This window comes from Ochlerotatus camptorhynchus, unplaced genomic scaffold (assembly GCF_037179485.1).
Source record: "Ochlerotatus camptorhynchus isolate MF236.1 unplaced genomic scaffold, CSIRO-AGI_Acam_v1.1 ptg000603l, whole genome shotgun sequence".
NCBI lineage: Eukaryota > Metazoa > Arthropoda > Insecta > Diptera > Culicidae > Ochlerotatus > Ochlerotatus camptorhynchus.
The window spans coordinates 64211-86873 of NW_027041083.1; the positions used below are offsets into that span (position 1 = coordinate 64211).

Sequence of the window (22663 nt, forward strand, 5' to 3'; positions counted from 1 at the left end):
TATTGATTAGTTGATCACGTTGCAACAACACATGTGTGGGATTTGGGGGGTGGGCGGGGTATGGGGTCGGTTAGGAGAGGTTGTTGATGGGGGGGGGGGGGGTATGACAGGTTGTTGATGAGTGGGGGGGGGGTATGAGAGGTTGTTGATGAGTGGGGGGGGGGGTATGACAGGTTGTTGATGAGTGGGGGGGGGGGTATGAGAGGTTGTTGATGAGTGGGGGGGGGGGTAGGAAAAGTTGTTAATGAGTGGGGGGGGGGGGGGTAGGAAAGGTTGTTGATGAGTGGGGGGGGGTTTAGGAGAGGTTGTTGAGGGGGGGGGGGAGGGATTGTTGTGAAGGGGGGAGGGGGAGAGGTTGTTGTGAAAGGGGGAGGGGGTTTACATACATTACTTTTCATCATTGTGGCCACGCCGTGATCCACCTTTAGCTGCTGATTTGGTCTTGCTTACTGCAGGACCAAGTGCCAAGCCGTCCGAAGCGAAAATGAGCAAAAGCATGACAGCAGTGCTGTTTTATATCTTTTCAGGTTCAGAACCTGATAGGATTTCCCGCCGTTTTTTATTAATGGGGCGGTGCAAAAGGTTTCTTTTGTGCAGAATATGTAAAAAAGGATGGACTTTGGATGTTAATATAATTGCATATATAGAGGTACCAGATATGTTTTACAGTCAGTTGTTGGTAATTCATCGAGTGTATGTCTCCTATTAAGCAATATTTTTATTTGAAAATGTTGGCTCTGCATGTAAAAAATTAATTGTTCATACATTATTAGGGTCCATGATATAATTAACTCATGCGTATGATTAATAAACTGTGAACAGCAAAGTTTAAGGAAATTAATTGGGCTTTTTGTTAAAAATATTTTCAAGATTGAACACTCACGAATAACATCTCAAAGAGCGAAAATTGCTCAAATTATGCGATAAGTGAATTTTAACCTACGAGTATCTCGAAAATAACAACTTTGGGCAATTTAAGCTTTATGAGCTTTTTTGATGTAAATTTAATGTGTTTTAATATTAACACTATTTTAAAAATATTCGATAACTATTGGTAGTATTTTGGAAAATACTTATTTTTTTCAATAATTCATAACTTTTTTGTTTATGATTTGCCCAGCAAATGCACAGTGTCAGTAGGTATTACTTTACCTAAGCTACAAAATAAATATAAAAAAAAAATATGTTAAAAAGATATGCAATTTGAGTAAACATCTCAAAAGGGCGAAAAAAATTTAAAATATGCGATAAGTGAATTTTAACCTACGAGTATTTCGAAAAAAAAAACAACTTTGAGCAATTTAAGCGTTATGAGCTTTTTTGTTGTAAATTTAATATTAATACTATTATAAAGATATTCGATAACTGTAGGTGGTATTTTGGAAAATACTTATTTTTTCAATAATTCATAACTTTTTTGTTTATGATTTGCCCAGCAAATGCACAGTCAGTAGGTATTACTACTTTATCTAAATTACAAAATAAATATAAAAAATTAATTTAAAAAAAAAATGCAATTTGAATAATTTAAATTTTTTTTTTGATAATTTTAATTTTTTTTTCTAGTAAAAAAAAATTATAATTTTTTACTGTCTATATTTTTATTGGAAGGCACAATACTTGTCCGCAACTTCTTCTAAGTGTTAGTCTTGTGCAAAACTAGGGAACCATATATGTAAAATGGCATGTTGGGCAATAACAAACAACTGTGCAAAGTTTCATCATAATCGTAAACGGTCGATCCGAAACGATTTGCGAATCTGTGTGGAACTGCTCATGATCACAAAATGTGTTTGTTCTCCCTAAATATTATTTATAAAATGTATTTATTTATGTTTTATTTGCATACGCAATCTTTGCAAGAACCCAGCAATATTTTACTGGCATTCAGCAATCTTTTACTGAAAAAATCAAAACATTGCTGGTATTTTCTGTACAAAAATGTCAAACGTCAGATTTTGGGATCGCAAAAAAACATGTCTAAATTTAATGGGAACGCACACTTTTTTTATAGGAATCTTTGGTAAACTTCTCTGCTTAATTCTGGGAAGTGCTTAGCTGAGTATTTTATACGATTGCAGCTGCAAAACGAATACCTACACTAGAAGCGGTTTTTTTGCTCAAGCTTCATAAAATTTCAGCTAATCATTAATCTATGGGAAATGTCGGCTTCGGAAATACCTAAACCTATTATCGTCAGGAGTTAAAAAAAATCCACTCAAATTTGGCCAATAGATGCTCTGAAATACATGCCAAACTTGAGCTCTCAAGGACGTTGTTTACCCTCCTGACGATAATATTGAAAGTATTGCCGAAGCCGTCATTTAAACTATTTATTTAATTATCACCGTCTTGAATGTATTAAAAACAATGTCACAGACTGTATCTTATTCTAAAACCTTAATCCTATTAATAAAAGCAGTTTTAATAACATTAAAAACAAACACAACACTCACACTGAATGAATGGAAACATTTACGGATTATCACGTCCATATGAGGTTCTATGGCTGCTGATAGACAGCAGATCACGATATCGCAATTGTCGAAAAGGCGCATAAAACGAAACGTTCACAAGTAACGACGGACTGTCAAGATTTTCCTTTCAAATCAAAATTTGATCTAAATCCGGAGAAGTTACAGCTTTAAAACTTGTTGGAAGCGACAAACAAAATCTTCCCTGTCGAAAAGAAGGAGGGGGAGAAATGGAACAACCTCCCATGAGTTTTTTTTTTTGTGTATCGCTGTATGAAATCGAAAGTAAAACCATTAAATTTAAGATACTGTGCACCAATTAATCGAAAACACCACGCGGTAGCATGAAACGAATACATTTTTTGTATCTATGATTGCAGTTATTATGCCCTTATGATTAAGAACGCTATGATTTTTACTATGTTCAGCGTAATTATGAATTGATTTGTTTGGGCTGAATAACTACCATCCGGATGCATCATACATACACATCGCTCCCCGTCATACCGAGTAACAAGTGTTGGTATTAATGTATTCGTATGATGAAGAACTTGTGACGGGCTATTATAATATCAGCCGTATACTTGACGATGACATCATCACCTTCTCGGTCAATTGTATGTGCATCCGTCGAAATAGAGAGACATCACATCGCGTGTAAATGGAAGACAAAATTTAGGAAAAGTATTCGCTCCAATGAATGTAAAACTAGATTAAAATTTGCTTTAGAAGTTCGTAGATGTTTTGTTGAAAGATTTTTTTACCACAACGCATGACCGCATTTACTAAAACACCTAGCGATGTATGTCAATTTTGATTAGAAGAGCTGGTGAAGTACGATTTAATGCGGTATGTATTAGCTTTCAGATCGTCAATGTACTTTTTCGGTTAGGACGGCGCATGATGTATTTTTAAAATTCTTCAAAATTTCAAATCAACTAAAAAAAATGTTTAACCAACGTGCTCCAATTACTACAATAACTTATCAGCCTAATTTTGTAAACTACAGTTTCGCACATAAGTAAGGTAAACGACGGCTTCGGCAATACCTTAACATATTATCGGCAGGAGGTGAACTAAATACACAACTATAGGAAAATAGCGCTTCTAACGTACCGCAACTATAGGAGCGTTTACCGTGCCAGCACCATATTTGACGCGGTTCCTAATGGTGACACACTTGTCTATTTTTAATCGAATTTCGATTTTGGCGAGATACGTTTAAAAGCTAGGTATGGCGCCTTTACGGTACCCAATGTAGGATAAGGAGGGGCAAGACAGTTCAGTTAGTACATTTACTAATTTATTTGTTTGTCATTATCAACCTCAGATCAACAGGTTCAATGCAACCCCAATGCTGATTTGCTCAAACAAGCATTGAAGCTGCATTGAGACTGCTGGTTGTTTATGATTGTTATAAACCAAGGCTGTAGCCCCAATTATGTGTCTACTCATTTTGTTACATAACAATCCCTGAGTTTTCCAGAAGTTTATATGGAAGATGTTTTTAAATGCGTTCAAAAATATGCTATTTCTTTTTTTTAGCTGTATGCTAATTGCCGCAAACATACAAATATAAGATATGACAATCACTTTTAAGACGACAACAATTTTTCAATCAAAATTATTAAGTTGAAGTTACGCATTTGTTTAATTTTACTAAATCTAAGATCTTAAAGAAAATCCAAAAGTTTGAATTCCAATTCTATGTTCAAGATCTGGATGGTGTCATGATTAAAAAAATCAAGACTCAGACAATCTTAAAAACATTTCAAAGTTAGCCATTTCTAATATTTGGATCTTGAAATCATCTCATGTTCCAGAATTTTGGAAATGTCTCCATATCTTAAATATTGAATTTTAACGAAGACAACATATTGTTGTTTATTGTTTATTGAAAAATTCAACTGACAATTATTGTCTAAATGAATAAAACTTAAATTAAATAGTTACGATCAACGGTACGGAAAAGGCCAAGTAGCCGATGACGAAACACGTCAGCTGATACATTGAAGTCGAACATATAAAAAAAGTTGTTGAATTGCCGGCTGATTGCTCGAATTGGCTCATGTTGTGTATAATTCCGGCTCCGTGGTTCCAAAAACAGAAAGTCGCGTTGACGAAGAGACCTCTCTGGGGCATACATATTTAGCTGTGACAGCAGTGTTGGACAGTCAATGTCACCCGTAAGCAGCTTTCTAGCGAACATAGCTTGAGCGACCGTCCGTCTCACCTCTAATGGCTCGATTCCCAGGAGACGACAACCCTCCTCGTACGGTGGCAAGTTCGTTGGGTCACACCAGTTGAGGAAACTTGCGTTGAACGGATTCAATTCTAGTGATCCAGTTAGCATGGATATCAAGAAGACTGGCAACTCTTCCATTTTCTCGTACTATCGCATGAGCGAGGTACAATCGCTTCATCTTCCGCTCAAAGGTCAATGCGTCGAACGAATTGGATAGCAAACATTACATCCTCAGAAGAAAGGTTTGTGTATTTGCTCATTTTTCTATGCGTTGCTTCCACCTTCGCTCAAGTGTAGCGCTACTGTATCTGTCGCTTGGATTCTGGCAAAGTTGCCAGTTTTCTTGATATGTCTCCGATTTTAGTTTGCGAATGCCCTTTGGTTGGTGAAAAATCGAGACAGCTCAGCGAACGTTGAGTATACTTTATGGAATAATAATTTTACTTTTTTTCAAACCTGTTTAGTATGCATACGAAGCATATAATTTGAAGTATTTCACTAAATACGTATATAATAAGACATTTCTCTCATGTAGAAGAATTATAGGAAATCTGCAAAACTTATTAAAAGCCAGGATTTTTTTTTCATAAAAGAGACCAGAAAAACCGAAAAAATACCAGGAATTTAAAAACAGAAATTCATTTGCCACCCTGAACAATGCACTTGCTAATTGAATTAATAAAATTATCATTTGAATTTCAGGGCTGTTACAAGATTTTCTAAATTTGATCCGCGAAATCCGCGATTTCTCAAAAGAAATCCGCGACAAAAAAAAACTGTTTTCATTGCCTAAAAATAGCATTTGTACACTAACTACTACATGGCATTTCAAGCTTATTGCTTATATCATATTAGATTTGTGCCTTAGTGTTTTTTGAAGTACTTTCACATTTTAATTGAGAGCTTTTTATGCCTGTACCATCCTATGCCCAAGGAAGTAGAGAATTTTTCCAACCCGAAAAATTAATAGACCGGACGGGAATAGAACTCAGTCGCCTCCAGCATGGATTTAGTTTGTAGCTGCGCCTTTACCGACTGAGCTAAAGGAATATCGTTTGTAACCTTCGAATTAAAAAAATAACATTGTATCATAGTTATGTATGTATAGTATAAATTCTGAGTAATTAGTGAACATAACAAAACATCCCTAATTTATGAGATTCTATTTAATAATACCGGCCTAGATTTGATGAAATATTATTTAAAAAAATTTAATGCATGTTCATTTGAAATGCAAGTTTTTTTTTTTAACATTAACTAGAGACGTATTTTGCTGTCCTAAATGTTGTAGTAATTTGGCTCTAGTTTTCTCAATTTTTGACCGATTCAAACCAAACACCCTGCACATAATCGAGAAATTACCAGAGTTTCAACACAATTGTTGGTTCCGTCGCGGTTCTGTATTTACACGGATATTCCTTGGAGTCTGTCCAATGGTGAGACATTTTCATGATATTTCTTTTCTAATATGAACCTACCTCTTTTCGCTGTCAAATCAAAGCCGAATCGTGTATATGTGACTTTGTGGATCATGCGCGACTTATTACTATGTATACCGGAAATTATAGGTTATCCAAATCGTTCAGGACATCAGTTGATTTGTTCTAATAGATCAACCAAGACTGCAATAATGTCTTTAGTATTGAAATATTTCCAGACAAAGCACAGTGTCTATGTGGATCATGCATGATCTATTTCCGAGTAATCCAGATGTTCAAAATTCTTCAAATCGTCCTGGAGTTCAGTTAGTTTGATCTACTAGAACTATTGTCTTGTATACCAGATGTTTTAAGTACTCCAAATCGTTCTGAGCCTCATAGCCTAGTCAGTAAAGGAACGGTATTACTAAGCCGGAGGCGGCGGGTTCGATTCCCAGTCCGGTCGAGGGAATCTTTCGGGCTGGAAATTTTCTCGACTTCCCTGGGCATAGAGTATCATTGTGCTTGCCTTGTCACACAATATACAAATTCATGCATTGGTATTGGCATCGAAAGCTCTCAATTAATAACTTTGGGAGTGTATTTAGAACACTAAGTTGAGAGCACGCAATAAGTTAATATGCACTAATCAATAAACTTGAAATGCTAATAAGAAGAAGAAGAAATCGTTCTGGAGTTCAGATGATTTATTCTACTAGATCAACCATGACTGGGATGAAGTCTGTAGTATCAAAATATGTCCACAGATTCATAGTGTCTATATGGATAATGTTTCAGGAAAATTAAGTATCAGTTAATAATATCACTGTTAAAGAAATTTTTATGACTCTTGATAGTCTCGATGCCGGCAAAGGACCTGGTCCTGATGAAATACCTCCATTTTTATTGAAAAAAATAGCAACTAGTTTTGTTAAACCATTGTTTTGGCTTTACAATTTATCTCTCAAAACAGGTGATTTTCCAAAAATTTTGAATAAATCATTTTTAGTCCCAATATTTAAATCTGGCAAACGGTCATACATTAAAAACTATAGAGGTATTGCAATTATGTCATGCATTCCTAAAATGTTTGAAGCAATTGTTAACCAGAAAATATTTAACCAGGTTAAGCATCGCATTTCAAATAATCACCATGGTTTTTTAAAGGTCGGTCAACGTCTACTAATCTGTTGAAATTTGTAAACTTTTCTATTGAAGCAATGGATAGAGGTAATACTGTTGAAACCTTATACACTGACTTAAGTAAGGCCTTTGACAGAGTAGACATTCCCTAACTTCTTTTTTTTTTTTTTTTTTTTTGGGTATCAAGCTGGAGCTGCGTGACAGCTTAATTTTCAAGACTTGACCCATTTGAATAAATTTTGCTTCTATCTTTGACAATACAGCAGAAGGACTAGCCTATGTTGGCTGCTTGAACACTGGATTCCGTATGTATTGTTTCAAGATAGTTATAGAAAAAATGCTGTGACGTGTGCGCGTAGTAAACCGATTGAATAAGTAAATCCGTTTCGAACGAAATATCTAAATTATGTAAGTTACGAAAACCGCGCGAATTCCGAAAGCCGTGCGAGACAACCGAAGCGAGAAAAAAGGCTTATTATCATTTAAAGAGTGCCACCAAAATAAATGTGATAGCCTATGTTGGCAAGTTGATTTATTTTGGTTTCCTCCCTAAATATTCTACTTATTTTACTGTTGAGCTTTGTTTCAATTTAGTTATTTTACCGCACGTATCAATCATTTTAAAGATTTCGCGACCGTACCGTACAAATTCTATACTACAGAAGCTCAAAAGCGTTTGACAAGCTCTACCGAATTGCGTATCACTTCTGCGTAAGCTCCGTAGACGTAGGCGCGTTAAATCCAGCCGCGAAAAGTTAAACATGCATCAATACCACATAAGGAAAGATCGATTTTACGTATGGTTTAGTTCATAGATTAACATTGACTGCTGTTTACAAATGTAAGTACTTGAACACTAAGAAATAAGTTAACTCAAATGCTTTAACCGCATATGTAAGAGATTTCGCGTATTGAGAGAATAATATAGTAATCGAGTACAACAAACTCAGGGGAATACAATACCTCTAAAAGTTTAAAAGCTATTAATTGTCACATACCTCTACTTTTACTTATTTCCTAAACTATTCCTCTCCTTGTTAATCTGCTAAATGCTATTGGTCTGCCTGCGTTTTCTTTTTAAAGTTCAAGACTAAATAAGAAGATTTATTCTACAACTTTAAAGGTTAGTTGCCTCCCTAAACGGACCCCCCGCATCCTAATTCTTTTGTTAATCTACTTAATGTCATTAGACTTTCTGAAGTTTCTTATTTAAGTTCATTTGATGATTATGATATCTCATTAGTCTAATTTTATAAATTATTAAAAGCTCTAATTCACCTAATCAAGCATAACCCATGCTTTATTAAGTACCTGCACTTGTGCTTGTAATCTAAAATTAAACGTGTTTCAAGTACTTTTGATTTTGACCTATACCTATTTATTATATCTTAGTTCGACCCAGGTAACACCTTCATGTGACTAAAATGCTTCATTTTGAAGTTAGTTTCCTAGCTGATTTTTAAATTATATAGGGTATATGTTCCAATTACGCTCTCACGTTTCCACTATGTCGCACCACAAAAATACATATGGGTATGTCACAATAGAAGCACACCACAGTGGAAAACTCGAGCCATAGTTCAAACACTTATCCCAAATCATAATGAAGCACATATAAGATTAGTTACAATACCATGTACAAAAATGATGTTTAACATTGTTTCCTGGGTAATACTTCAATGAAAACAACAATGAAAGCTTGTCACGCAAATAGAAGGAGCACCGTTGGGCACTTTCTGAAATATTTCAATAGTATAATTCCCTTGCAAACCCAAATAAATCTATCTGCGTAAAAACAAATAAAATAAGAGTGATTTGCGGCAAAACCCGCCAGTATCACACCCAACGTCAGTGCCTATACGTAAGCGTACTACGACGCGGCTCTCAATTAAAGGAGTAACAAGTGTGATACTATCACTGCTAGACTAGATCTTTGGTTCTCTCATGCAGTGGTTTATCAGAGAGGGGCAGCTTAGTCATCAAAATTGCCTGCCCATGACGCCATTCTATCGCGGCATGAGCCAGCAACGCCGACCATAAACCTACCGTCTCCAACACTCCACTAGCATGAAATTAAGCCCGCCCACCAACAGCAAGGTGCAAAAACTAGCCAAGGGGAGGGTAGACATTCCCTAACTTCTTTTTAAATTAAAACGTTTAGGTATGACAAGTACACTTTTAAAATGAATTGGATCATACTTGACAGAAAGAATACAGATGGTCCACTTTAAAGGAAAAATGCCCTCGCCAGTTAATGTTACATCGGGAGTTCCATATGGATCTCATTTAGGTCCTTTATTATTTATTTTATTTGTGGATGATGTGAAGTTTTGTGGGGCCTCATAGCCTAGTCAGTAAAGGCACGGTATTACCAAGCCGGAGGCGGCGGGTTCGATTCCCGGTCCGGTCGAGGGAATCTTTCGGGTTGGAAATTTTCTCGACTTCCCTGGGCATAGAGTATCATTGTGCTTGCCACACAATATACAAATTCATGCATTGGTATTGGCATCGAAAGCTCTCAATTAATAACTGTGGAAGTGCATTTAGAACACTATGTTGAGAGCACGCAATAAGCTAATATGCGCTAAGCAATAAGCTTGAAATGCGAACAAGAAGAAGAAGAAGTGAAGTTTGTGTTGAATCGCTTAAATGTGCTGATATATGCTGACGATATGAAACTGTACATGGAAATCTTTAACAATAATGATTTGCTACATTTTAAAAATGAAATTAATGTTTTCTACAATTTCCATGATTTCCTTTGTTAATGATATTATCTCACAACGCGTAAATTCAGAAAAAAATATTAGCCAGATTAAATTTTTACGTACCATCACGCATGTTAAGAACTCGAAATGTATTTCAACTGTCACCTCACAGAACGAATTATGGTAAAAATGGACCAATTAAAAGAATGATGAGAGTGTATAATAATTATTGTGAGCATATAGATCTAACGATGTCTAAAGATACAGTAAGGAGAACACTAACTGCTAGGATTTCATCTCGTTAAGTTTAAAACAATTTTTATTTTTTAGATATTTGTATATGCAGTCTATATTTACTGACAATTTCAAATAAAACGTATGTTTTAAAATAGCATGTAAGGAAACAGCACTATTGAAAAACGGTCTACACTGATTGACGACAAATAAATAATTATGTCCACGTATACCAGATGATCTAGGTTCTCCAAATCGTCCTGCAGTTCAGATGATTTGTTTTACTAGATCAACAAAGACTAGGATAATATCTGTAGTATCGAAATATCGATTTGGAAATCCTAGAACAATTGGTATACGCGGAAATAGGTTGGCATGATCCACATAGACACTGCAAATTTGTTTGGGCATATTTCGATACTACAGATATTGAATTAGTCTTGGGTGATCTAGTAGAAAAATAATCTGATCTCCAGAATGATTTCAGAACCTATAACATCTTGTATACGTAGCAATAGGTCGAGTACAATCCACATAGACACTTTGAATCTGTTTGGACATATTTCGATACTACAGACATTATTGGAGTCTTGATAGAACAAATCAACTGAACTCAAGGACGATTTCGAGAACCTAGAATATCGAGTATACATAGCAATTACTCGCATATATAGGGTAAATGTTGGCTTCGGCACCCATTGACTGTTTTCGGCAACCAAAATTTAAACGTTAATTTCACTATGTTTTCCCATCAACGCACTTCCCTGAATGTGTCCAAACGATTGTTTAGCCTTTCAGCTTCAATCTGATTATATTTGAACGATCGAGCAATCCAGTAATGCTACATTTTTCTTCAAATAAAGCATACGCACTACAAAATAAGGTTGATTTCGAGTTGCCGATAATAGAACAACTGGTTAACACGCAGTTCTAATGGGAAGGTTGCCGAAGAAAAAGAGACTGCCGACAATAGTCACACTCACCTGAGAAGTTTGGAGCGTTGTAAAAACGCTTTCAAAACGTTTTGAAAAATTCTGTCGATTGGAATGGATAGAGAAGCAAGCAGCAGATGAATGTAAACAAACAGACACATCATATATGTGCGTGACGCTGAGAAAATGCTAGTAGAAGTGCAGACGCTGCTTAGATTGACGAGAATACGTAAATTCCCCTACGATTCTTTTGTGATTTGACAACGAAAAATGCTATGTTCATATTGGAAAAAAAGGAAAATGTCTCACATTGGACAGACCTCAGGGAATTTCCGTGTAAATCCGGTGTGACTTATGGAATTGAGATCATTTTCGATTATTTACAGGGTGTTTGGTTTGAACCGGTAAAAAATTGAGAGCCAAATGAACAACAAAACTGATGACAGCAAGGGGCTGTCCATAAACTACGTACAGTTTATGGGGGAGGGTGGTTTGGCAATTATCCACGGCCCATACAAATTTTAAAAAATTTGTATGGACAATTGTCTACGCAGGGGGAGGGGGGGGGGTCAAGAATCCCAAAAAACTGTCTACGTAGTTTATGAACAAGCCCCAAAATAATCCGGGACGGAAAGGTTACAATGAATTCCACAATTTTTGTGACAGCACATCAGTCCCTTCGCGATTTTCGCAACATCATTTAATGTTTCCGCGATTTTCGCGACTGAAAGTTCAAATCCGCGACAAATCCGCGAAAATCGCGAAATCCGCGCTTGTTGTAACAGCCCTGGAATTTCTAATAATAATTAAACAATTATAATTTTTTTTTATCATATTTATGGGATCATTGAACCATAATTTGTTTTATCTTAAAGGAGCATTAGTGAGCTTACAAAAAAAAAATTCAACGGCATGTTGCAACCATTTATTTCGGCAAAAAAGGTTATCTTCCATTTAATTCCACTTAATTTTGGTATCCATGACAGATACGTATTTCGACTACAATGTGCAGTCTTCATCAGTGTCATTCCCACTAAAGAACTTATCAAAATCTAACCCCCTTAAGTACTCATCTCCTAGGTAAAAAAGTCAAGATCATAGGTATAAAAATGAAATTACAATGTGTTGAATCGGAACCTTCCGCTAACAACCCAATTTCATTACTTCATTATGATGGCTACCAAGCCTTTGGGGATTTTCCTTATTAGAGAGTTGTATATTTTGCGATTACTAAACTCGGCAGGCTCGGTGTATGCGGTAATCTTCTGAATTAATCATGTTTTGTTGTTTTTGACATCATCCACATCCAGAGGACCAGTCACTTCGAATGTATGGGAATGGTAGGAAACCATTTAGAAATGCATGAAAATTTTCAGTTTTTATTCATTATCGTCTTTATGGGCAGTTTTAGGTGCGCAAAAATTGCACGAGTACATTACTATGGTGATAAGGTAAACACTCGTTTATTTGTTTCCTTCTGTGAAAGCATGTTTAGTCACAAATCGTGGATTTTCTAATATTCTCCATACTGCAAAAATGATTTTCCTACCACTGAAGGGGCGACATCTCTCGGATCTTCAGTATAGCTACTGCTCAAATCATATAATTAATAGGTTTCGATCGTATTTGACCGGTCGCCAAATAGAGGTTGTCATAGGTGATTGCAGATCAGCTAGCTTTAACGCATAGAAAAAAGAGCAAATACACAAACCTTTCTTCTGAGGATGGAACATTTGCTATCCAATTGGTTCGGAGCATTTACCTTTAAGCGGCAGATGACGCGATTGTGCCTGTCTCATACCGGTCGTTTGAGAAAATGGAAGAGTTGCCAGTCTTCTTGATATGTAGTCTTCGCTAAAATCGAAGACATCAAATCAAGAAGACTGGCAAATTTGCCAGAATCCAAGCGACAGATGCAATAGCGCTGCGCATGAGTGAAGGTGGAAGCAACGCATAGAAAAATGAGCAAATACACAAAACTTTCTTCTGAGGGTGTAATCTTTGCTATCAAATTCGTTCGAAGCATTTACCTTTGGCGACAGATGACGCGATTGTACCTGTCTCATAGCGTTCGTATGAGCAAATGGAAGAGTTGAAAGTCTTTTGAATCTATTTTTATCTTCATCTGATAGGCCGAAGTGCTATCATTGGCGTTTCAATGCATTAGGCCGAGTTTGGCGTCAAAAAGCAGTGTTAGACTTTTGACAATATCTCAACGATTGGATTCTCTTTTTCAAATCTTATGGTACCTACATACGGAGAGGTAAATAAATTTGGAAACCATCAGTAATAATAACATTCCGTTCGGTGCTAAACTGCACTAGATTAAGAAAAATAAAGTGCGGGTTGTGCTTAATAGGCCGGAAATGGGGTAGTTAACCCTACTATAACGATAATTTTTATTTGTAAGAAGTAAGAATGGGTGGTAAAGTTTGACATAGACAATTTGTCAATTTTGCTTTCATTAAGTCACAACAAGCGATTTTGTGATCGCTGATTGCTCGCTCATCGTTACAGCTAATCGCTATTGTGACCCTCTGAAAGCTTAATAGCCAGATTTTATGTATCATACAAACACTTTACCTTCTCTTCTTGCATCTTGTAAATAATAATTATCATTAAAATATTTCATAACTTCCTAAATTCGAAAAATAGCATTTTAGCTGTAATGAGCATTTGCAAGCCTAAAGAGATGAACTAGCCTACGACTTAACATCTCTAAAAAATATATGCAAGCTTGATTATAGCATAGAGGTAACTCTAAGACTAGAAGGTCCTGAAGGAACGAGCTCAACTTTTTGACTCAGCTCTGGTACTATCTTCGGTCCCAAGTTAATCGATGCACCCCTCGAAACAAATGAAAATCCACGAACCCCTCATTTTATCGGTCATAGCGAATCAACACAAACATTGTGTAGTACTAGAATTTTGACTAGAATGATTTTCCCTAAATTTCACGTGTTATATTTGCATGCTCCCTCATAGGTTTAACATTATAACATAACTCCGAACAACTTGTATGCCAGACTGGATATTTTATTGTTGTTGTTGTAATAACTGTAGTTTGAACATAGCGTTACATCGTATGTCTTGTTCACACTACTTTAACAGCCCTTGTAACAATATGTTTGAATAATTAATGACAAGAATTATGTCATCGATGCGTCTTTTTTATATTTTAACAAGTTTTTTTTTGTTAAGGATTCAAGCCGGATTACGGTTATTTACCTCTACCAAATTTTTGTTTTTTCAACATTCTTTTATTGTTGATGGGACTGTTGAGTTACCAATTACTAAGGGGCTGTTCATAAACTACGTACAGTTTAGGGGGGGGGGGGGGGTAATTATCCACGACTCATACACATTTTAAACGTTTTGTATGAATATTTGTCTACACAGGGGGAGGTAAAGCCCTACAGTAAAAGTATGGACGTCTGTTAAAAGTTGTTCTAATCGAACCGTCAAAATGCACCGCTTTGCTCGATTGAAACAGATTTTTTCAGTTTTGTGGTGAAAGTCGTCCATACTTTAGCTAGAGGGCTTTAGGGGCGGGGGGTCAAGAATCGCAAAAAACATGTCTACGTAGTTAATGAACAGCCTCTAACCTACCATCTCAAACAAACATTAATTAAAAAAAAATCGTATGCAAATATTTCGATAACCGATTTTTATATAAACTCATAGAATAGTCAGATAGTACTACTGTCTGCATAGGTACTCACCGAATTATACAAACACAAATATTTTGAAGCAATTTCGAACACCTGATAACATCTCCGGACACAAAAAATCCCAAATTTCTCTTCTGCTCCTGTTTGTGCGATTGCACTACTACGCACGCATTAACAGTTCACATACATACATTCTCTCTTGCTCTCTCCATACACGCTTTTACTTTCTCACTTTTCGGTGTGGTCAGGTATACGCCCTTTGCTCTCAGGTATATGAAAAGTTTGACCAAACCATGACAACCGAAAAAAAAAAAAAATAGAAAATATTCCAGAATCTGCACTAATGGTCTCTATTTTTACATTACAAACCAATGTAGAAATTAATGATCTACAAAAGTATATAATATTCACCTTATTTGAGACAATATTTGAAACTCCTTGGTTACTTTTTCACTGAGCCGTCAACTACACTTTTACTTCACTGCACTAGAACGGAATGAGACGATCTTTGCGCAAGAGGCAAGAGCAGAGTGTTGCCAGATGAATTTTTCTTCTAAATATTCAGGAGCAGATACACTATCAAGCATCACTTTTCAAAAGGACGTATGTAACATTGGATAGGAAATTAGAAACATTGGATAGCAATGTCTATATGAGATTATTAAATGCTATTTAAAAGTTAATGCTATTTTTTTTAATCTGTTTGTGCTATTAGTTGGATAAAAGGATAGCGTTTAAGAGAATTGTGAAAAATGTCGAGTTTTGCAAACACAGACAAGACTGTTGATAAAACAAAATCATACACCTTTTACTTGTGTACTACTCACATACACCCTGATTGATTCGTCGGTATCACACCTTGATTGTTACATACACCCTGCATGATTCATCTATTTGACAGAAGGGTTTTCACATACGTCAAATCAGATACACCGGTTTTTGTTTTGCAGTACGTATACGTCGGCAGCTCGAAAAGCATCCCGATCAACCATTTCGTTAATTTTCTTTAATTTTCTATACATCGATCTTCAAAGCCATTCATAAGAAAAATCGATAGCGATCGTCACCATTTCATGAATAATTGTAAAGATGCTAAAAGTCTAATCGTGAATCGTTTATAAAGATCTTTCTCAAAATATTGCTACCAATCGTTACCAATGTTAAAATATCGATTGTGTTGCCAGATCAAAATATCGATTTCTGTTGTAAAATCAAAATATCGATACACAATTGCTGATTTTATTTGCGATTTTTTATCTGCATGATTTCTAGTTTCGATCCCATGCCATCTGGGGTGTACTGATTTCGTTGTTCGTTGCTAATCCTCGGATCCACGGCTGCTGTTGATGAGCTTATCAACGACAGGCAAACACACTCTAGTATGTGGTGTATTGAAATTTCTGTAAATCTTTTCATACATGAATTCAATATTTATTTGTCATAACCATCAACCAGTCAGCCATGTAGGTGTAATAGAGGTAAAAAAGGTGTAAATTTTCCTCATTGGGTTCCAAATGCCGAGAATCCCACCACGCATGCTATCACGGGTTATTAAATATATAGACGTAAACTTGAAGAACGACAATAGTAAACATTTGCTGCATCGCGGCCATCGGTCTTCTCGTTCATTTACCGGCAGATTGCTTCTTCCGATGATATGCCGAATATGTCGATAAATAATATAAACATTGCCACCTGTCACCTGGTGTGTCTCGAGCTCTCTTTAACCAGCGTTGCAAATCGACAACAAGGAGATTATAAATGTGTATCGATGGCAATCTTTATTGTTCTTTGTCAATGTTCAAAGTTACGATGATATCAGTATTTAAATATTTATTGATGAATATTTGTAAAGAATACTAAAGTCCATGTGACATATCGAAATTAAAAGAAATTTAGTATGGCACCTTTATAGATTACTATCATATGACCGATGTAGAAATAATCTTAAATGTAAGTATCGATCAATAAAGATTTTTAAATGTGTACATCGAAATCATAGAAAATTTAAAGTAAAGAATTGCTGACATAAATCTTTATTTCTGTATAAAGAACTTTGAAGAAGTTTCACGAATGGTTGGTCGGGATTGAGGAATTGTCGGTTGGTTGGTTTATTTACATAACTACCCAGAGTTGTGAAATAATTGATGTTAAAAGCGGAGATGAGAGATCAACCGCATTATCTGCTGTCAGATGTTATACGTTTTGTGTTTTTCGTATTAAGAAAGCGCTGGTCAGATTGGTTTGTGAAGTTCAATATTAAAATGTTTATAGGAAAGTTTGAACATACTGAGAGGTAAGCACATATCGTCGGTAAGAGACATGTGTGTGAGAAAATTTGCGAAAAAATCTAAGGGCACCGGTGGGATTCGAACCCACAATTCCCATTCAGTACACGGGTGCATTGCCAATTATACAACGGTGGACCTAAGGTCTACGGATGTATTTGGCTAATGACATTTGAGTTTCGAATCCGTTCCCCACCCTAGCCTTTTTGCGCAAGCGTTCTCTGATACACAACAATCGTCTATTATCGACGATATGTGCTTGTACCGCAACCACTCAGTATCAGTCGATGTGAACAAACACAGCTCATTTTTGTTATTCATCTTACATGCTGAAATATGTCCAGTACAGTATGACTCTAACATTTTGAGCTGCCGGCCTCACCTCCGACCACCGGGCCGTAGTTGATGAATATCAATTACTTTTACTTTTTGATTTTACGGTTTAGCGACTTTGCAGTCAATTTAATTGTTTATAGGAAAGTTTGAACATACTGAGAGGTAAGCACATATCGTCGGTAAGAGACATGTGTGTGAGAAAATTTGCGAAAAAATCTAAGGGCACCGGTGGGATTCGAACCCACAATTCCCATTCAGTACACGGGTGCATTGCCAATTATACAACGGTGGACCTATGGTCTACGGATGTATTTGGCTAATGACATTTGAGTTTCGAATCCGTTCCCCACCCTAGCCTTTTTGCGCAAGCGTTCTCTGATACACAACAATCGTCTATTATCGACGATATGTGCTTGTACCGCAACCACTCAGTATCAGTCGATGTGAACAAACATGTGTCATTAGCCAAATACATCCGTAGACCATAGGTCCACCGTTGTATAATTGGCAATGCACCCGTGTACTGAATGGGAATTGTGGGTTCGAATCCCACCGGTGCCCTTAGATTTTTTCGCAAATTTTCTCACACACATGTCTCTTACCGACGATATGTGCTTACCTCTCAGTATGTTCAAACTTTCCTATAAACAATTAAATTGACTGCAAAGTCGCTAAACCGTAAAATGTTCAATATTAAAGTCAAGATTAAAGTGCAATTTTATTAGAATACTTTTGAAATAATAAACATGTTGCTCCCGGAAATACAAAAACAAACATACAAACTTGACGCATTTGTTGATTGATAGTGGTTACTTTGTTTTTTCACATACGACGCTTCACTGTGAGCGTATCTGCAGTTTTTGTGTTATCATCAAATTTTAACAGTTAAGTCATGTTGACAATATAAGGGTGTAAGAACACCATTTTAAAAACAATGAAAGAAGGTCACATAGGGTGTTCATTAAATATATTTTCCATAAATCATCACAATTTCAAACCTTGTTTTTCGTTAACTCGTAGGAAAAGCTTTTTCCGACCAACCGTTCGTGAAACTTCTTCAAAGTGCTTTATACAGAAATAAAGATTTATGTCGGCAATCCTTTACTTTAAATTTTCTATGATTTCGATGTACACATTTAAAAATCTTTATTGCTCGATACTTACATTTAAGATTATTTCTTCATCGGTCATATGATAGTAATCTATAAAGGTGCCATACTAAATTTCTTTTAATTTCGATATCTCACATGGACTTTAGTATTCTTTACAAATATTCATCAAGAAATATTTAAATATTGATATCATCGTAACTTTGAACTTTGACAAAGAACAACAAAGATTGCCATCGATGCACATTTATAATCTCCTTGTTATCGATTTGCATCGCTGGTTAAAGAGAGTTCGAGAGTTCGAGCGTTCGAGACACACCAGGTGACAGATAGCAATGTTTATATTATTTATCGACATATTCGGCATTTCATCGGAAGAAGCAATCTGCTGGTAAATGAACGAGAAGACCGATGGCCGTGACGCAGCAAATGTTTACCATTGTAGTTCTTCACGTTTTATATTTAATAACCCGTGAGAGCATGCGTGGTGGGATTCTCGGCATTTGGAACCCAACACGCAGAAAAAATATTTTAAACGTAATAATATTTGACGTAAATGCACACAGCAAAAAAAAAATGTAATATCGATCAACGTAATTCAAGCTGATGTATGAAATAATGATGTAATAGCAAAAAGCAGATACAATATTACATCAATGGATGTAATTTTGTTCGCAAAATCGATGTACATCGTACAATGTGATATTACACAATCGATGGATTGACCTGGTTGCATCAGTTTCGATGTAATATTCAACAACTTTTTTTGCTGTGCAATAAGAATTTCATTTTGTTTTGGCTGCAAAAAGAAATCATTATTGTTTCAACAATCCAGCATTATTGTCCCTTAAAACCCATGGATTGTTAAATCAAAGAGAAAATCTTTTCGAATTTACAAGAGCTTTCATGGTTTTGACGTAAGCTGTCAAATTTGGCAGCTGGGTCAACAAGAAAAATATGTTTGTTTTTAAAAGAGATATCTTGTTGATTCAATCAAATTTATTTTATGAAGGCTGACAATTCACGCAGTAGAAATAACAATATGTTTATTGATTCAAAAATAATGTCGATTTTTTTTTTTTTGACAACAAACAGAATTGCAATTGAATTTTTGAGGCATAAAATCACTGATCACGCCTTCCTTCGGAAGGGAAGTAAAGCCGTTGGTCACCGGTTCATGAGTTGATGGGTCGATATGTAGGGTCCAGGTGTGGGAGGTGCATTCCTGGCGTCGGGAGCATTGGTACTCAGTACGGAAAACAAGATCGACGGAAAAAAAATCAAGGAAAAAAAAACTTAAAAATTGATTATATCTAACAACTGCAGCTTGAACTGCAGCTTACTTGCTTACCTCAAGTCTTAAGATTTTCGGAAATCTCGTACTTATTTCCCGAAATTCACAATTAAAAACAATACTTAATCAAATGAGAAATTTTTTGTTATTGTTTACATTTTTGTCCGGGTGAAAACGAGGGAATGGTTGGTAGTTATTTTTGTATTCATGGCCCGGGGAATGGACACAGCAAATAAATGCTAAATTAAAATTAACTATTGTTGGCTTAATAATAGAATATTGTTATTTTTACAATAGTTGCAATTGAAAAGCGGCTTATTAAAACAAAAAGAATCTTATGTTGAGTTTATTTGAATAAGTTTTATAGAAACAATAAAATGCAATATAATTTCAACCGGAATTGTTTGTTTAAATACAACTAAAGTTTTGTTTGGTTCAATGCAAACAATTTTCTGTCCGTGAATGAGGAAAATTAATACCTTTTTGAACTCTATTACACCTACATGGCTGACTGGTTGATGGTTATGACAAAACAATATTGAATTCATGTATGAAAAGATTTACAGAAATTTCAATACACCACATACTAGAGTGTGTTTGCCTGTCGTTGATAAGCTCATCAACAGCAGCCGTGGACCCGAGGATTAGCAACCAACAACGAAATCAGTAAACCCCAGATGGCCTGGGATCGAAACTAGAAATTATGCAGATAAAAATCACAAATAAAATCAGCAGTTGTGTATCGATATTTTGATTTTACAACAGAAATCGATATTTTGATCTGGCAACACAATCGATATTTTAACATTGGTAACGATTGGTAGCAATATTTTGAGACAGATCTTTATAAACGATTCACGATTAGACTTTTAGCATCTTTACAATTATTCATGAAATGGTGACGATCGCTATCGATTTTTCTTATGAATGGCTTTGAAGATCGATGTATAGAAAATTAAAGAAAATTAACAAAATGGTTGGTCGGGGTATTTTATATTAATCAGTTCACGAAGATTTGCCGCACTCTTCTCTCACCCGTAAGTTTTGACAGTTTTGGGTGGTTTGTTTTGGCTCCCATTCGTTGCTATCTCTTTTACTCAGAAGCAAAATGATAGGGAGCAAAAAGTGAGGTTAGGGACCGTGCACTGATCTATTCGGTTTGATGCAAAATATCGATTTGTTTATTTATGCGACTTACGTCCTTTTGAAAAGTTATGCTTGCTATGTTTTATTTAGCCGTTGAAAGGCCTGAACCAAGGTGCTTATATATAGGTGTTCTAATGTGTCAAACTCAAGATTCAGCCATGTTTGATTTAGCACTTGAAGTCGAATGAGTTTGTTTATAAACAAACTATGAGTAGCTGGAGTTATTTTTTCTCTTTGAATGTGAAATGCAGAAAGCATTCTGGAGTAAAAGTAAGTACTATTGAAGATTGATTTCAAATAATCCCAACTAACTTAAGTGTGAATATCATTCTAGGTAAAAACACGGACAGTAATATCGCCTATCAAACAAGCTCCTCAGCCGAACTATCAAAACCGTAAGTGCGTGAGAAGCCACAGCAGGAACTAATGTCGTGCATTATGTTGAGCGAGCTATGTTCTGGATGCATTACGATCGGGTCAGATCCCTGACGGTAGCCGGTAACGGACAGTAACAATCTTTAATTGATGGAGTTTAGCCGAATTGAAGTGAGTACTTGAAATATGTGTCTGGTTCGAAAGTAGCGGAGTAATATTCGATGGTTTTAATTTTAGGGTTAGCACTAGATTCAATCGAAATTCGTGATCCAGCACAACTATAAACAATGCACTCTTCACGAGGTTCAATTACTTAACGGAGGTTCCAATTAGGGAAAATTAGTGATTAGCATAAGATTGCTCGAATATTTTACGTTTAGTATTGTTGGTGTTTCCAGTGTAATAATATACCAATAAAATATATTCAGATAGTCGTTGCCCATGCAGCGGAAGTGAAATCAATAAAAAGTGTTTTGGAAGTTTGGATCACGGAGTAATTTAAGGATCTGTTTGGTAAAAGGAAACAAACATGAGATCTTCAATTATCGGCAATCAGTAATCAGTATCAGTTTGGTGATGTCAACTCTAAATGGAATTTTAAAACGGTTGAAATGAAGAATTTGTATTATACTTTATAGTTTTACAGTAGAAATAGATTTTACTGTCAAAATAGATTTACCAATGATTGGCTTATTTAGAGCTTAATTTCATGTACTTTTTAACCAGATGCCTTTTGTTTTCGGTCCACTTTCGTTGAAGAGGTTGACGATATGAATGTTGGCTGGATCGTGTTGGCCTCGACTCTACTCCGACATCTAAATGGCTCTTCTTAACAACCATTTCTGCAGCAACTTTGGATTTGCGCTTCCGATTGGATTTATCAAGGTCATGATCACTGACTGTGGGTAATAATCCTTGTACTTTCAGATTGGAAAAACGCATCCTTGCAATTGTTCTTATTTTAATATACCGTTTTACAACCGTTGGATCGAATTTCGGGTACCTTTCTAAAATCCGGTTTGTCACATCATTCACAACATTACGTTTGAAATCGAAGCCAGAAGTTCCATGGCATAAAATAAATATCTTCTCCATAGCTTTTCCCATGACCTGAAAAGCTTCGGAGGGCACCATTAGTCCACCATATGATAAATTTGCCAGAAAAGGAGGCATATGAGCGTTGCTTAAGGACCCGCTCACTTCCGCTGTTTTACTTCCCAAATCAGGGTGTGAATTTTTCAGCTTAAACGCCACCCATCCGAGCAAATACACAAACCCATCCTTTTCCTG

General features: G+C 35.9%; 2 protein-coding genes and 1 long non-coding RNA gene across 6 annotated transcripts in view; 1 reads left to right on the top strand and 2 right to left on the bottom strand.

Moving 5' to 3' along the window:
- Positions 1 to 15334, bottom strand: part of hts (adducin 1-like protein hts) — a 55149-nt gene extending 39815 nt beyond the window's left edge. For 2 of the 4 annotated variants that reach the window (XM_065237334.1, XM_065237333.1), the window contains exon 1: positions 15237 to 15334. The gene's annotated coding sequence lies outside the window, so the exon portion shown is untranslated. Of the gene's footprint in view, positions 1 to 14876; positions 14899 to 15236 lie in introns of those variants that run through there. The other 2 variants (XM_065237335.1, XM_065237336.1) reach the window with 2 other exon arrangements.
- LOC135714066 (uncharacterized) overlaps positions 1 to 22663 on the bottom strand; it is a 51028-nt gene that overhangs the window by 9787 nt on the left and 18578 nt on the right. The gene's annotated exons all lie outside the window — the stretch shown is intronic.
- On the top strand, positions 21112 to 22169 carry LOC135714057 (uncharacterized). The gene is made up of 3 exons (XR_010518800.1): positions 21112 to 21268; positions 21333 to 21544; positions 21611 to 22169. It is a non-coding gene; the product is annotated as an uncharacterized LOC135714057 (long non-coding RNA).